Genomic DNA, 15,866 nt, shown 5'->3' with positions numbered 1-15,866 from the left:
GTAAGGTGTAAGTAACATATAAATACAAATATTGAAAGAACGGCATATATATTATGTTTTCACACGTATATTATTACTGAATTGAATGACATACGATACGATAAAATTGGAATAACATTATATAGTTGATAAAATGTATGGAATTATTTATTCCATGATTTACATGTAGAAGATGTTATAACTAATTATGTATTAACGTATGAATAGCTTATTCATTATTTCGTTTATTATTAATGTTTTATTTGTATCTTGTAAAATGACAATTGAAGTAAATTCTTTACTTAATTTATCATCATTCACCCTTATCACATTTGTTTGTATATTATTTCGGCAAATAGCATTTAATGTTGTTGCAATGAGATTCGGTATACTTTTATTAAGGGTTGGTTTCCCTTCAATATTTTAAATGCTTGGAGTTTATAGAAATTATGAACTTGAACTTTTTTTAAAGATGCGATGGACATTTTTCTCTCTGCGAAAAACCATACTGACTATCTAATCAAAATATTGTTATATGAGTAAAGTAACTGTATAATACATGTATATGTATCAATAACCAAATAGAGATAATTCATTTGTATATACAACATTAAATAAATATAAACAGACGTGACAGTATTTTTTTGGTAGATCTCTTTCGACTCAGAACGAAATGATATTATTAGATATTATAATAATGATAATTCATCCTAATTTATTTCAACCTGCGTGTATTCTTAGGGGGATATTAGCCATCTAGTCGAGTCTAGTCGATAACGCTTGGAGATATTATTACAGTCTACAATTGTGTACACACTCTTTTTCCTCACTATCATAATCCGATAATAAGGAAAAGATTTTTTTTTATTTCATACGCAGTATCAACTGCTATATCTGCTTTCCGAAAAACAAGATTGTAAGCACTATACCTTTCCAAACTCCAAGGCTGTTGTTTTGAATTAGTTTTTAATTATCTAGACCATAAGCATTCTCCTTTATATACTATTGGAATTATATAGAAATTTTGTAACAGTTATTATAAGAAATTCAAGATAACATCTTTGTCAAGTTAGCTAAATTAATAATAAATGGTTCAAAGAGTTAAGAACTTTGTTTTACCTTGAGACAGTCCTTTAGCGATGAAAATTTTAGTTTACTTCAAAATGAAGAACTTTATTAATATAAAGTTTAATAAAAGTTAAGAATCAAACAAAACTCGGATTCCGTTATTAATGACAAAACGAAATGAGTAATATTTATTATGTATTATATTTAAATAGTCAATATAATCTGTCGCATATTTGTTCACGTGTCTAAAAATTTCCAAATCAAACTAAGGGTATGTACGCACTATGCGGATAGCCGGAGTGCGGTTAGCCGTCCGGTTAACCGCAATCAAAAAAATGTATGAAATATTAGTATTTATAAGGGTATGTACGCACTATGCGGATAGCCGGAATGCGGTCAACCGTCCGGTTAGCCGCAGGACAATCCGTATAAATACTAATTTTTCATACATTTTTTTGATTGCGGTTAACCGGACGGTTAATCGCACTCCGGCTATCCGCATAGTGTGTACATACCCTAAGATTGCGACCTCAAAGTCGAAAACTGTAGCATGGAATCTTTGCCAATTTGAATGCCATTTTTTTTGTAATACGTCTTATGCTCGGCGTTGAAATAAAGTATTAACTAAGATGAATCATTATTAAATAGATATGTAGATAATATATAGATAGAGGATGTAACTGTTTAAGGTACTCTCAGAGAGGATAGAGTAATTTTAATTAAAAAATTGATAAAATTTCTAGCTTATCTAAATCTGAGAACTAAATACAACCATGAAAAGTTTTACTCATTAAAACGGATTTATGATTGTCAGTCCTCACTTCCTTTCATCTCCGGATGTTTTGCTGTACATTAATATAAATCACGTGTGCACCACAATTTATAAAAGCGGGGACAATATTTGCATGAAATAAACTTTGCACGCATTTTATTCAGAAGTGAGTTGTGTGACGTTTATGAAAAAACACGTTTATGTAACAAGAAATGTGTTATAACGTCATCAAGTATACAAAAATATGGTACAAATGTCATATGATATACTAATCGTTTTATACATTTTTGACGCTATGTGTCTCTTTTTTTAGGAGAATTTTTGATTGGACTTAAGATATAAACGAACAAACTTGACTTATAAAATATCGTCGGATGTACAACGTACATTTTTATATACATATGAAAAAAGATTTTTATATTTGCGTAAAATATGGACAGATATCAGCTGTGGATAGTTCTTATAACATAATCAAACATAATAAGTTTACTAAAGCTTTGAAGAAGTTTTTCAATGGACTATGTAATCGCCACGTTTTTTTCTTTTCCTTCTTATTATTTTTTGTATTTATTGTATGATAACTTTGCCGATATTAAGCCGTTTCTATAAATATGTGACCATTTAAATGTAAAATAGATTTAAAATATATATGTTTGCTTGCAAATTCACTGACCAGAATAACTTAATATTTACATTTTATAACATCGAAGGAAAGTTTATGAGGAAAGGCAATTCAAGGCAATAAAAAGACGTAAATAATAAAATGTAATTAACGAAATATATTTGCTACTATTATAATTTTAAGTCGAAATTTTAAAGTAGTAAAATATTCATGAGTGGTCATTTTTTTCTGAATGAACCACTTTTTCAACAATGTTCTAAAATATTAGACTTATATATTACTTACAGTATGTGTAGTCGATATTTTCAAATACCATAAAATATTAAAGCACAAGCCCGTTAACCTTGTGTAGACTTGAAAATAATTTAAGCAATAAAATGTTCTGGACTTTCTTGGAAATGCCTAACGCCACTGACAGAGATGGTCATACACCGTTCAAACAAGAAAGACAAGGACAAACATATATATACAACATCAGGAACACGTGACGCGACATATCCTGCTTTATTTTTACAACTTCTTTGAACTACCGATAAATGCTTGTAATGTCTAATTTGCTTCTTGGAAATACTATCAGTTATACATATTTTTAAATTAACGCGCATTTGCTTAGAACTTTTTACCTTAAGATTGTAATATTAAAAAAATACTAGATTCTATTGGATAATGTACAATATTGTTCGTACAATAATTGTAAACAGTAAAATAATTAAAGTAATTACACAAAAAATTAAAACGAAAGTTACATTTTCATGATTACAATAGTTGAAAAATATATGACATTGCAATTCTTAAGAGAGTTGACTTGATTGGTTCACATGCAACTAAATACTAAATACACTTCTTAATACAAGGTATACTTTAATTTGGCAAAAAGTAAAAGAAATATATAAATAAGTGTAGTGTGTAAAATAGCAAACATACAACTATTCAAAACGAAAACCTCTCGAAAAATGATTGATATTAACCAATCAAAACCTCTTGATGTTTACACGTTGAACTTGCTGAATTTAACTGAGTAAAATTTAACATCGTTTGAATTCGTTTAATTCAAAGTCAATTCAGATTTATCTGTGAATAGCCGATACAACTTGGAGAGTTCTATATAATTAGTAATATTGGTTTTAAAACTATTGCAATGAAACCTTATGATGTCTGCTTTTGGTTTTGCAATTGGTCCAGTCTGGTCTAGATGGGTTCAACAAACTCGTCATTTATAATAACGCCAAATGTCCATTGGTATTGCTGTATTCTAGATTGAAGGATGAACAAAGTAAATAAAGTAACAGCCTGTAATTATCCGACTCCTGGCTTATATCCTCTTCTCCCATAACGGGAGAAGGTGGTGGTAAAAAGGTGGTGTTGGGGTATACATATGTAGCAGAATTTTAGTGAATTAGAAAAAAAACAGGATTTCTTATGATTTTTTGTTTCACCGCCGAGCACGATATTAATTATAAATACAAATTAAGGATTATGGAAATTAATTGCTGCTTACCTGGAGTTGAACCCCGAATCATAGATTCATTTCATTCATTCATTCACGCCTTCTAAACTGGGCTAACTCGGCTCTCGAAGGATGAATGAGCCATTGTAATTTACAAGTTATATAACATATTAATTTCCAGCGTTGCTTATATTTTCCGAATTTCCAATGTATATCTTATCATCCTATAATAAACAAACATATTTATATTTTTTGTATATTTATCGACAGGCTGTTAGGTACAATACAAAGTCGATTATCGAAAATTCCGTGTTTTGAAATAGTAAAGTTGCAATTAATTTTTTGAAGTAATGTGAAATTTACGTAAACATTTTGTTAATAACTGATAACATTAAAATCTCATTTAAGTGTTATAATTTTATTAACTACAACAATATAGTAACAGATAACCACCAGTACAATTAATTTCGAAATCATTGCATTAACATCCCCTCTGCAACTTCATCATAAAAACATAATAAAGTTATTGACTACAGTAAAAAATATATTAAATAAGTCGTAACAAAATTACACTGAATTATATCGAATTTATTGGTATACGAATATAAACATTATATGGTTCTCTATAATCGTCACATTCGTTTATACCCTTTTACGATCTGTGCAACCTTATATGATAACCGATTATTTAAGAAGAATAACGACGTAAATAGTAAAATGTAAAAATACCATTATATGTATTATTACCCGGTCATAGAGACGACTTAAGCGTGAACGCGTATCTTAAATTTTGAGCGTATCGAACAATTGACCCTCATCGTTTCAATTGAGCGCAGTTAAGATGTAGGGTACCGATGTCTTTGATGGTCCATTACTTTAGTTAATACGCATTAGTTAAACCAATATTCGGTTGGATACGAATTATGCTTCTAATAAAGATGTCAAAGGCTTTCTGATCTGACTCATGGAAAATTATACCTTTTATGTTTCTTTGAACACAAGTAAGATTTTTTATCAAGGCGCTACAATAGTATTAATAATTGGGTCTATTCTCTAATTGTATGAGCTTATCAATAAATAAAATGTCTTTAAGAACAAAAAGGAACAAAGTCCTGCTACATGCATATATGCACTTAGTGCATATATGCAGGTAGGAACTGTGTTACGAAGATGTAAGAAAAATTCTTCTTTTGGAAAACACAAAACATAGCAGTTTCGAAATAAATATCCTTTTAAAGCAAGTTAGTTCAGGTACGGAAGTTTGGAGATACACTTAAAGTTTTCTTACTTTTAAACCATCTACTGTTTTCACTCAATCCACGTAGTTGGAACATTATTCCTAGTTTATTTCTGCTTTCTGCTTTATTACATACTAAATTGACTCATGATTTGATTTTCTAGTCAGTTTTCATAAAAATCAATCAAAAAGATACAAGAAATTTAAAATATTAAGTAACAATAGTAACATAAATTTTGATGTCAACTAAAAAACTATACAATAATATAATATAATAAAGAATAATATAAATAAAATATTATTGCACAAATGATGACCGCGTTACAAGAAATCTTACTAGATTTCTTGTAACGCGTGCTAGAAATGCTACTGCATTTCTTCATTGAACCGCAATTTTGATTGATTGCACGAAAAATTATCCAGACCTAAATCCAACAAGATACCCATCTTGTATTGAAATTTTCATTTCAAAGTATTGAAATATACACTAATTAATTTTTTATATTATAGGGAGGCGGACGAGCATATGGGCCACCTGATGGTATGTGGTCACCAATGCCCATAGACATAAGCATTGTAAGAAATTTTAACCATCGCTTACATCGCCAATGCGCCGCCAATCTTGGTAACTAAGATGTTATGTCCCTTATGCCTGTAATTACATGACTCACTCACCCTCCAAAACCAGAACACAACAATACCAAGTACTTCTGTTTTGCGGTAGAATATCTGATGAGTGGGTGGTACCTACCCCGTATAGTTTGCACAAAACCTGGGTGGTACCTACCCACCACCACACCACACCAGTTAAATATTTAATCTTAACCGAAGATTGCGGGTTCATGTGATTGTAATAAAATTAATTTCATGCACGGAGTTGAAGGTAAATATCCAAAGGAAACATACATGTGTCGGATAAAATTAAAACTACGACATGTGTTTCTACTTACCTGCATTTGAAACCATGGTAAAGTCAGTTCTAGCTTCTCCTAAGGAGTAAAGAAGGCCAGTGATACATTACTTAGAAGTATAGTCGTGTAAACTTACTAGCAATATGGGTCTCACGATTGGCAATGCATTGCAATGTTCGGCGTGACTAATGGTAGCTTTGCTAATATTCATAGACAATTAATGTCCCGGCTTATCATCAACTAAGTGAATTAACTAGATCAAATACTAATAGTCTTGCAATATTTTAGCTATAGTCGAATAAATGTGCCTTCAATTCATTTTCTATTATAAGACACGTCTGAATAAGCTATAATTCTTTCATAACCATACACAAGCGAATAATTCGCGGAGAAAACACGATCAGATTATATCTACCAATTGAATTCATCCATTATCTATTATTAGGGTTAAATGGGTGAATGTTCTGATTACGAGAAATTTCGATCGTCATATTATTTGTATTGTCGAAGTCCATCTTCTTTATGCTCGATTTAGGAATGAATTGAATGAAATTGATGGTTGTTAATAATGTAAAAAGGTTTTCGGAGATATCAAAACTTTTCCTTTGAATTCGAAGTCATTTGTCACTAAAATGTTTACGTTAAATTCATTATTTTTAAGTCTTATGTTTTTGACAATCTTATTATAATTTTAATTTATTTAATATTTAACTTATTTTTAACTTAAAAAGCCGAGATGGCCTAGTGGTTAGAACGCGTGAATCTTAACCGATGATCGTGGGTTCAAACCCGGGCAAAAACCACTGAATTTTCATGTGCTTAATTTGTGTTTATAATTCATCTCGTGCTTGACGGTGAAGGAAAACATCTTGAGGAAACCTGCATGTGTCTAATTTCATTGAAATTCTGCCACATGTGTATTCTACCAACCCGCATTGGAGCAGCGTGGTGGAATAAGCTCCAAACTTTCTCCTCAAAAAGAGGAGAGGAGGCCTTTAGCCCAGCAGTGGGACAATAACAGGCTGTTACTGTAACTTATTAACGTTTTTTATGGGGATGGGTACTTATGACTATTGCACATAGATTTTCTGAGCATTTGCTAAGAAAAATCTTACGTCTTAATCTTGGTGCATTTCCTAAAACGAAAACTTTAATACTTAATAATGTAAATGCTTCTTTTCACGACCAATTCAAGTCACTTACGGCTTTCTACGAGTTTCCAACGCGTATACAGTTTTAAAGCCAACTCGAATTAAACGATGCGGAACGAGTGGTGAAAATTCTCTTAATTGTTTTTAGTGGAGCTATTCTAACTAATTCAGATATCATATAATCAAAAATATATAACAAAATCTTTATATAATTATCATTGAAATCAGAATCTAATCTATTAATTCAATTTTTATGCAACAATAATATTTCTGTTTCTTAGACGAAAGTAGGTAAACTGGGTAATAACGGTCTTTAAAATTATTTTTCAAGTATTTATTTTGAATTAATCACTTTAGCTTAACAATAGTACTAATTACTTGGCTGAACAAGTACCAGTATAATCTTTAATAATATGCAGCAATTAATAAAATATGAGTTGCGTATTCGATTATTGACGTGTTATAAAAACAAATATTATCATTATCCAAGTTTAGCTCAATACAAATATACTTATGTCTTTTAGGCTATAAATATTTACGTACAAATCACAAGCTTGATGTTTTGATATAAAAGTAATAATTTGTCATAATTCTGTGATTATCAGTGCAAATGCGGTAGAGCTTTGTGCTAGCTCGTCTGGGTAGGTACCACCCATTCATCAGATATTCTACCGCAAAACAGCAGTACTTTGTATTGTTGTATTCCGGTTTGAAGGGTAAGTGAGCCAGTGTAATTACAGGCACAAGGACTTAACATCTTAGTTCCCAAGGTTGGTGGCGCATTGGTGATGTAAACGATGGTTAACATTTCTTACAATGCCAATGTCTATAGGCGTCGATGACCACTTTCCATAAGGTTGCCCATATGCTCGTCTGCCTATATCCTAATATCAAAACTATACGGTACAAAAATAATAATTTACGATGTATGTGATAAAACAGAACACCCTGATCTACAAAGTAAAGAAAAAAGTCATAACACACCACAGTCGAAGGAGGTTTTGGTGAATTATGAACAAAAATATCCCGCGTAGTGGGAGGCCCGTGCGTTGATGAAGATAATTAAATATCGGAGTGATGTTGTCAGATGTGCGACTAAAATAGATGTGGTGATAGAAAGGGGAAACGGTACCACATAAAATGTAGCTGTTACTCAACACACAATACTAAAGAGCGTCATTTAAATTTATATAAAAACAAATATGTTCGAACGTTAATATAATATAACAATGTCAATCTATTGATTTTAAAACGGACTTACTGATATAATTAAGTTGTGTAATTATGATTTTTCACAACTGTTTATCTCTTTCCCTCATAATAATATTGATGTTAAAAAGAAAAAGACAAAGCATTGTATAAATATACAATCGCTATACAACGTTTATTAGTAAGGGTTTAAATGTGTATGTATGTACAGAATTATTTTCTAAGGACACGCTTAATACTCACCATAGAATAAAATCATGAAACATCCGCAATAAATATGAGACGTCGCCTATAAAATAATATTAATAATAAAATTTAAAGAGGTAATTTAAAAGTTGAATAAAAAAACTACAGTAACAGCCTGTTATTGTCCCACTGCTGGGCTAAGTCCTCCTCTCCCTTTTGAGGAGAAGGTTTGGTGCTTATTCCACCACGCTGCTCCAATGCGGATTGGTAGAATACACATGTGGCATAATTTCAATGAAATTAGACACATGCAGTACGAGATGAATTATAAACAAAAATTAAGCACATGAAAATTCAGTGGTGCTTGCCCTCGATCATCGGTTAAGATAACACGCTTTCTAACCACTAGTCCATCTCGGCATAAAAAGACTAAATTCGTCATATATATAATATATTATTTATATATGATGGAATAGTGAACGACATATACGACATTCAATTACAATTATAAAGTATTGGAGTTTAAAAAATATAAATAACTGTTAGCATAATAGATATATCAATGGTTTTTTTTTAATAACCTGGTTTATAATTAAATGTATTAAAATTGTATGTTCTTTGTTGCCCTTTATTTTAGGGAATTAAAGTGTTGATGAACTTAACGAATGTAATTTTATATTAATTAAACTAGTTATGTAAAATTTTGTATATCTATTTCATTACAATCGGTAGTAGCAGCACCCGATTAAAACTAAAACTTAGTACGTTATAACGTCCTCATATTCATAATCTGATGGAACAGTTAATACGATTGAAAAAAGTTCAGATGCAGGTTTTACGTGCTCTCCGAGGCAGCGGAGTGTGCCGCTGCCAAAGCCAATTTACAGCTTTCGTGTTACTAATGAGAATTTTCTGACAGAAAAATTCAATAACCCAAGCCCGACTCAGGGCTTCGAACTTAGAACCTCGGGATCTGCGGGTTATGGACCGCTACGCTAGGGAAATATGGAGGTAGGATAATCAATTATCAATAGCCTTTAATAAATAAGCTTCATATAAAAAATACTGAAATAAGATGTATATTGAAGATAATTTGAAACAGTTTTAAAGCTATGATTGATAGTTATTATAAATAATATGTGCTGGGGTTTATTTATTAAATGAACTAAGAGTATACGTATGAATATAATTTATCTTGAATTCAATAAAATTATTTAAATATATTCTCAATTACATCTGACCTGACTGAATGACCTGCTACCATCCTAGTAATCAAGATGGCTGTAGGTGATTTTATTTACGTACACTAAGTATAATAATAATAATTTCAATTATCGTTAAGGAATAATTTTAAATTTACTTTGACGGGTCACTTGATTTTTAACGTATTACAATATAAAGCTGAAGTGTTTTTTTTATTTGAAAAGCTACACGATTTACACGTCCAATGTAGAAAATTATTCTGCGTTCAATCACTTATTTATTGGGAAATGTTATAGGCCGTAAAACATAACGCTAAGGACCACGTGGAGCAGTAGCAGTTACTAGACAGTACAGCCGCGTAACTAGATTAGCTATATTTTATATATCTCCAAACTTACGTTATTATTTATGGTGGTTCAAGGTTCAAGGCGATATATCAAACGTCCGTGTTCACACAGCACATTCATCCGTATAACACAGTGACTGAAATCTATATTATATATGTTATCGTGCGTGTCTATGTGTTACCAATAAATTTTTACTTGTGATAACTAGACGAACACCAAATATACTAAATTAAATTACTGTCTTCCAGTTGAAATATGATGAGCCAATATATACATAAAAGACGTATATTAGAAAATTATAAATGAAACATAATGTTGTTGATTCAATTTTTTTGTGGTTTTAGCCAGTTTAAAGACTTTGATGTGAAGGAATTGACTTATACTTCTTATAGTGGCAGTATCTCTTTCTTTCAGTGAACCATGTATTATCAGGCTTGTTACACCATAACATGGTGTTTGTTACAATAAAAGGGCATGAATGTCAGCGTAAGACATATGAAATATATTTATTTAAATTATATTTACGCGATTTTCTGTTGACATTTTATTAAGTAGATATCGCTTAATATTAATTATACGATGAGTTAAAAATTTATTTACGTTATAGTTATATATACATATATTCTAAATGTGTGTATAACTCACATGAAAGCTGAAAATAAAATGAAATCAATGTCAATAATTCGCAGAAATCTAATAGCATTACTAATATTTTTATTGTGAGAAGGAAAACGTTAAAATTCTATGAACGAGGAACAAGTTATTCACACTAAAGGTTTGGCTCGGGCTCTTTGAACATTTATAGGTCGCAATAAAATTGATAACATCTGAATAATAGCACCATTATTTTATCCTGTTATAGGCGCATCTTTTATTTTTATTAAGAAGTATTTGCGTAGTGATTGTAATGAAAATGTATTGGAAGTATTTCAAAATCCCATAATGTGGTATAAAAAATACACGAGTGTGTTTTTTTGTTAACCCTTAAAAACCATAATAGAAATATGAGGATAATAAAATTGTTATAATAAGCAGATAAACCGATAATTATGATGATTTCATTTAAAGATACTTATTTCGCTATAAGCTTTTTATAGTTATATATTAATCATGTGTATGTAATATGTATAAATTAAGGACGTATTCAAAATTAAGTATCATACATTTTAGTATTTGTAACTTATGTGCTGCAATGCATGTATTTTTGATCATATATTAGTCATATTAAATTTTCCTGAAAAAAAAGTGTTCTTAATAAAAAAATCCGATAAAGCTGATGGACATTTCAATACTTTCCCTGATTATCCGGGAAATGGAAAACGTTTTCAATTTATTTTCTTCTGATCTTACTTTTAACCTAAATTTTTATTATCAAACAATTTTATTTTTATACTGACAAATAAGTACAATTTATGCAAAAGTCAGTCAGTCAGTACAAATATTTAAGAGAACAACCAGTTTATAAAATCAATCAATTGTTCGGACACAAATCCTTTTCTTAGTATACCTAGTAATATTACATAAGACATTGATCTCGCTTATATAGAGCTTGAATTCCAAATGTACTTTATTTTTAATTATAAGAGAATTATAAAACAAATGCCAGCCTTGCTTTGAATGTTTGCAATCCAATTTCAATATTATGATCGTATAATTACAAATTATTTAACAAAATTAAACTCTTTCCTCTGCTGAAAATTGCCTACTATATATAACTTTTAGATGTATTAAAATATAAAACCGCTTTGCTAGACATAAGTTAAAATTTTATATAATCATATATGTAAAAAAAAAATTGCTTGTACACACTACTGACAATACTAACATTGCTGTTAGGCTGAATATGTGAATACCTACCGCCAAGTTAACTACTTACTTATAAATAATATCTAATAATATTTTCGTATTTCATTTAACTTAAAAAGAAATAATCTTTATACCGTAACATATTTATTTCTTAAACGATCATTAGTACAAGTCTAAGAAGAGAAGATTTTCTTTTCAATATATTTAAAATTGTTTACTCAATAGATACGTGCTTAAGTACGTTCTAGTCATCAGGAGTGAAGCCTTGAGGTACATCAACTCGACCTAATTAGCTGAAACGCTGACTTCATAGATAGTTGAAGCATTATTGACTGCTAATATTCATTTGAATAACGCCCTGAAAATATATTTTGCCTAGCATTTTTTTTAGCATTAGGTAATTAACTTAAATGTGATAAAATACATGAAAAATGTTTTTTTTTAGTTTATTAATAGATGGCTAATGGGTGATATATTACCCATTCAATACATTGCCAATGCACCATCAATCTTGGGAAAGAAGCTGTTATCCCTTGTGCCTGTAGTTAAACTGGCTCAATCACCCTTCAAGCGAAAATGCAACAATACTAAGTATTGCTTTTAAGTGATAGAATCTGTTGGGTACCTACACGGTACCTACACAAATATTTTTTGCATATATAATGTCGAACAAACTAATAATGATAGTATAATTAATCTATATGAGGTCCAGTACTTAAGTTTCTCTAAATAACATAAATACTATAGAAGCTTGAGTTTCACCGGTTAAAGTGATTCATATTAGTTGGATCGTAGCCAGGAGTAAGCGTGTAATCAAATACAATAGATAACTTTAACATACGCATTATTAAGTAGAAGCATTCTCGTGTTATTAAGATGAATAAGTAATCGTCGGTATAATTTAATTTCTTGTACATTGACATCCCAAGTCAGTAACACGTTGACATTGGTATTTGAATTGCTTGTTTATTGCTGACTGTAATTACTTTTATAATTTATTTTATTAATTTCACAAGATTTTTTTAAATGTCAGCTTAATATTAAGCTATTTTTTTAAGTTTTAAAGTTTCTGTAATCAACAACTCAAGATTCGAGAAGTAGAGAAAATTCAAAATATCTGTCAAAATTTAAGACAGATATTTTGAAGTTTCACCCAGTACCCAGACGAGCTTGCACAAAGCCCTACCACCAGTGAATAATCTCTCGTAAAATGCAGTAACTGCTTGATTGATTTTTATAATATGATTTATATTGTTGACAATTACGTCTTCAGCTTAGAGCCATGCAAAGTAATTTATAAGCATAGTGGTTCCTGTGAAAATGTAATAAAAGTTAAAACATAAATTAACATCTGCCAAAGTACTCCTGTTTAGGAGAATGATTTTGAGGTTATTCCGTCACGCTCTGCTGGTAAACGACTTAAGTTAAGGTGAAGTTATTTTTACTACGCTAGATACTTCACAGTAGGTTAAGAGATAAACGTGTAAGTTTTTTTTCCGACACATACAAGTTTCTTTAAGATTTAGTATAACTAAACATAATATGTTTTTAAATGCAAAGATAAAAAATCACATTTTGTTAAGTCACGGTATTTATTTGTGTTTGTTCTATTCAATCTACTTAGCATGACAAAATATCAATAAAATTGTTTGCACTGTACTGATATTATTAGGTTATTGTAACATTCATCATATTACTATGTACGATTATTCGATTTCATTTTTCTACTATTTTTTTTTGTTATTTTCTCAAGCAAGTGATATAAATGTAAATCTTTTGAGAAAATAAATTTCTCTAACCGTAATCGACTGATATGTATAGCCATAAAAGATAATACAAATGAAAAATATATTTAAAATAAAACCGTATAAATTCTGAAGACTTTTTAACATAATATCACCGTCTCTGCCTGTCATGTGTCGAGTGTGTAACATTAACTCGATTGGAAGCGAAATTATATTATTCACATGTGGTGTGAATAATTCGATTCTGTTCCGTGTAAAATCAATAGAAGATTCAATCACGACTCTACAACGCTATTACTCGACTGTATAATGGAACGTTTGAAAGCTGTATTTACTGATGGCATTTGGAAAAATATTTAATGTAGTTTCTATTTAAAATAGTAAAAAAAAAATCATTTCAACAATTGAGTTTATGTCACCTACTGAGAGTTTGTTACATAACAATCGATGAATAATTTTGGGATTAAAAACCTTAATCCATATTTACCCAAGGAGCCGTTTTCACCCTACTGAACCAAAAATGACTTACAGTAATGATAAATGATTAAAAATTATTAAAATGGGTTATGGATTTAAATATTGCTCAGGGAACAAGAATCTGTTTGTGTCATTGAAATTAATTGGCGCAAGAAATTCATAGTACATATTACTACCACGGAGAACACGTAAAACCATTCTGATTGTACGCCTGTTTTATTTTAATTCGGATTGCCGTTTATCAATGATATATTATCTTCGGCTCCGTTGGCTCATCTTTGTAATTGGCTGCCGTCACCGATATTATTATAAACAGAATAAAACGCCTATCACGTCGAGTCATTAGGTCTCCTGTCTGTCTAAAAGTCACAAATGGATTTTAATCTTATTTCTAAGGCAAGTCAACGGTCAAACGCTGGCCTAATTGTAAAAAAAATATCAGATTTTATTTCAATATACTAAGTAAGCCATTGATGATTACCTAGATATACACATATTAAGATAATAGATTTAGACATTATTTGAATGCTTAACAGATTTTTGTATATTGCTTAAATGACCATTAAAAAACTTATGTTATAACATGTATTAGGCTTGAATGAGAAATTCACCATTCATTCATTCAGTTACATCAAAATACACTAAGACATGTTACAGCTAACAGTGGAGTTTTTGTGTAAGAAAAATCTCAAAACTCACCGCAGAACTCGATAGTGGAATGACAGATAATGATATTAACATTGACTGTAAGAATAGCATACAAAGGAATAGCAAAACCGTTTTAAACTAAATATTTTTCAAAATAATTATATTATTAATAAAATTGTTTGATGTACTTTGATACTGCTAACTGGCTTCGCACAGTCTCCATAACCTCTGATAATTATGACTTTTATTATTATTTTGGTTGAAAGGCGAGTGACTTGAGCCTGAGTGCACAAAGCATATTATTTATTTATTTATTTATTTATTCTTTATTGCACACAATTTACAAACATATAATAACAAGTAGTACATTTAGTATGCAAAGGCGGCCTTAACTTATCACTTACAGTGATCTCTTACAATGGTATTAGTTCCTATAACTACATGGAATAAGGGTAGAATATGCTTATTTATAAGTATATAATATCTTAGTTCCCTTGGTTGTAAGGCATTGTCATTGTAAGGGATCTTTAATTCAATGTCTATAGTTTGTGGTATTGACTTGCCACCAGGTACTATAACACCTGGCCGAAAAGCAGGATATTTGTAATCAATAATCTCATAATTAAAACTTTAAAATCTATAATAATACTTGAATATAAAATTTAATTTCATTCATATTAAAAAAACTTTTATAAATAAATCAAATAATAACATAAAAAATATTCCGTGTCAACGTATAAAAAAACTTACATTCCAGATAGAAAACCATAATAATAATGTCGGTGAATGAGATAAGGACGACATACCATAAATTTAAATATTTATTCAGAACATATTATTCCAAAATGGAGTTTCATTGGCGTCGCTCCAAACGTCATTCTATTCGATTTGTGACTACAGTTAGAGTGATTTCGTTATAACCACGAATAACTTTAAATCTAAAACTATGCTAAAATAATATTTAGTACTATTTTCGTTTATAACTACTAATATTTTATACGACTTATATATTATATTATGTAAGGAATATGTTATCTTGATTATAAATAAGAGATGAA

The 15,866-nt window shown here is 30.1% G+C and overlaps 1 protein-coding gene across 2 annotated transcripts in view; it reads left to right on the top strand.

Moving 5' to 3' along the window:
* Positions 1–15,866, top strand: part of LOC126768470 (glutamate receptor-interacting protein 2) — a 313,332-nt gene that overhangs the window by 75,010 nt on the left and 222,456 nt on the right. The window lies entirely within an intron of this gene.

The sequence above is a fragment of the Nymphalis io genome, chromosome 5 (assembly GCF_905147045.1).
Source record: "Nymphalis io chromosome 5, ilAglIoxx1.1, whole genome shotgun sequence".
Classification (NCBI taxonomy): domain Eukaryota; kingdom Metazoa; phylum Arthropoda; class Insecta; order Lepidoptera; family Nymphalidae; genus Nymphalis; species Nymphalis io.
This window is presented reverse-complemented; position numbering and strand designations above follow the sequence as displayed.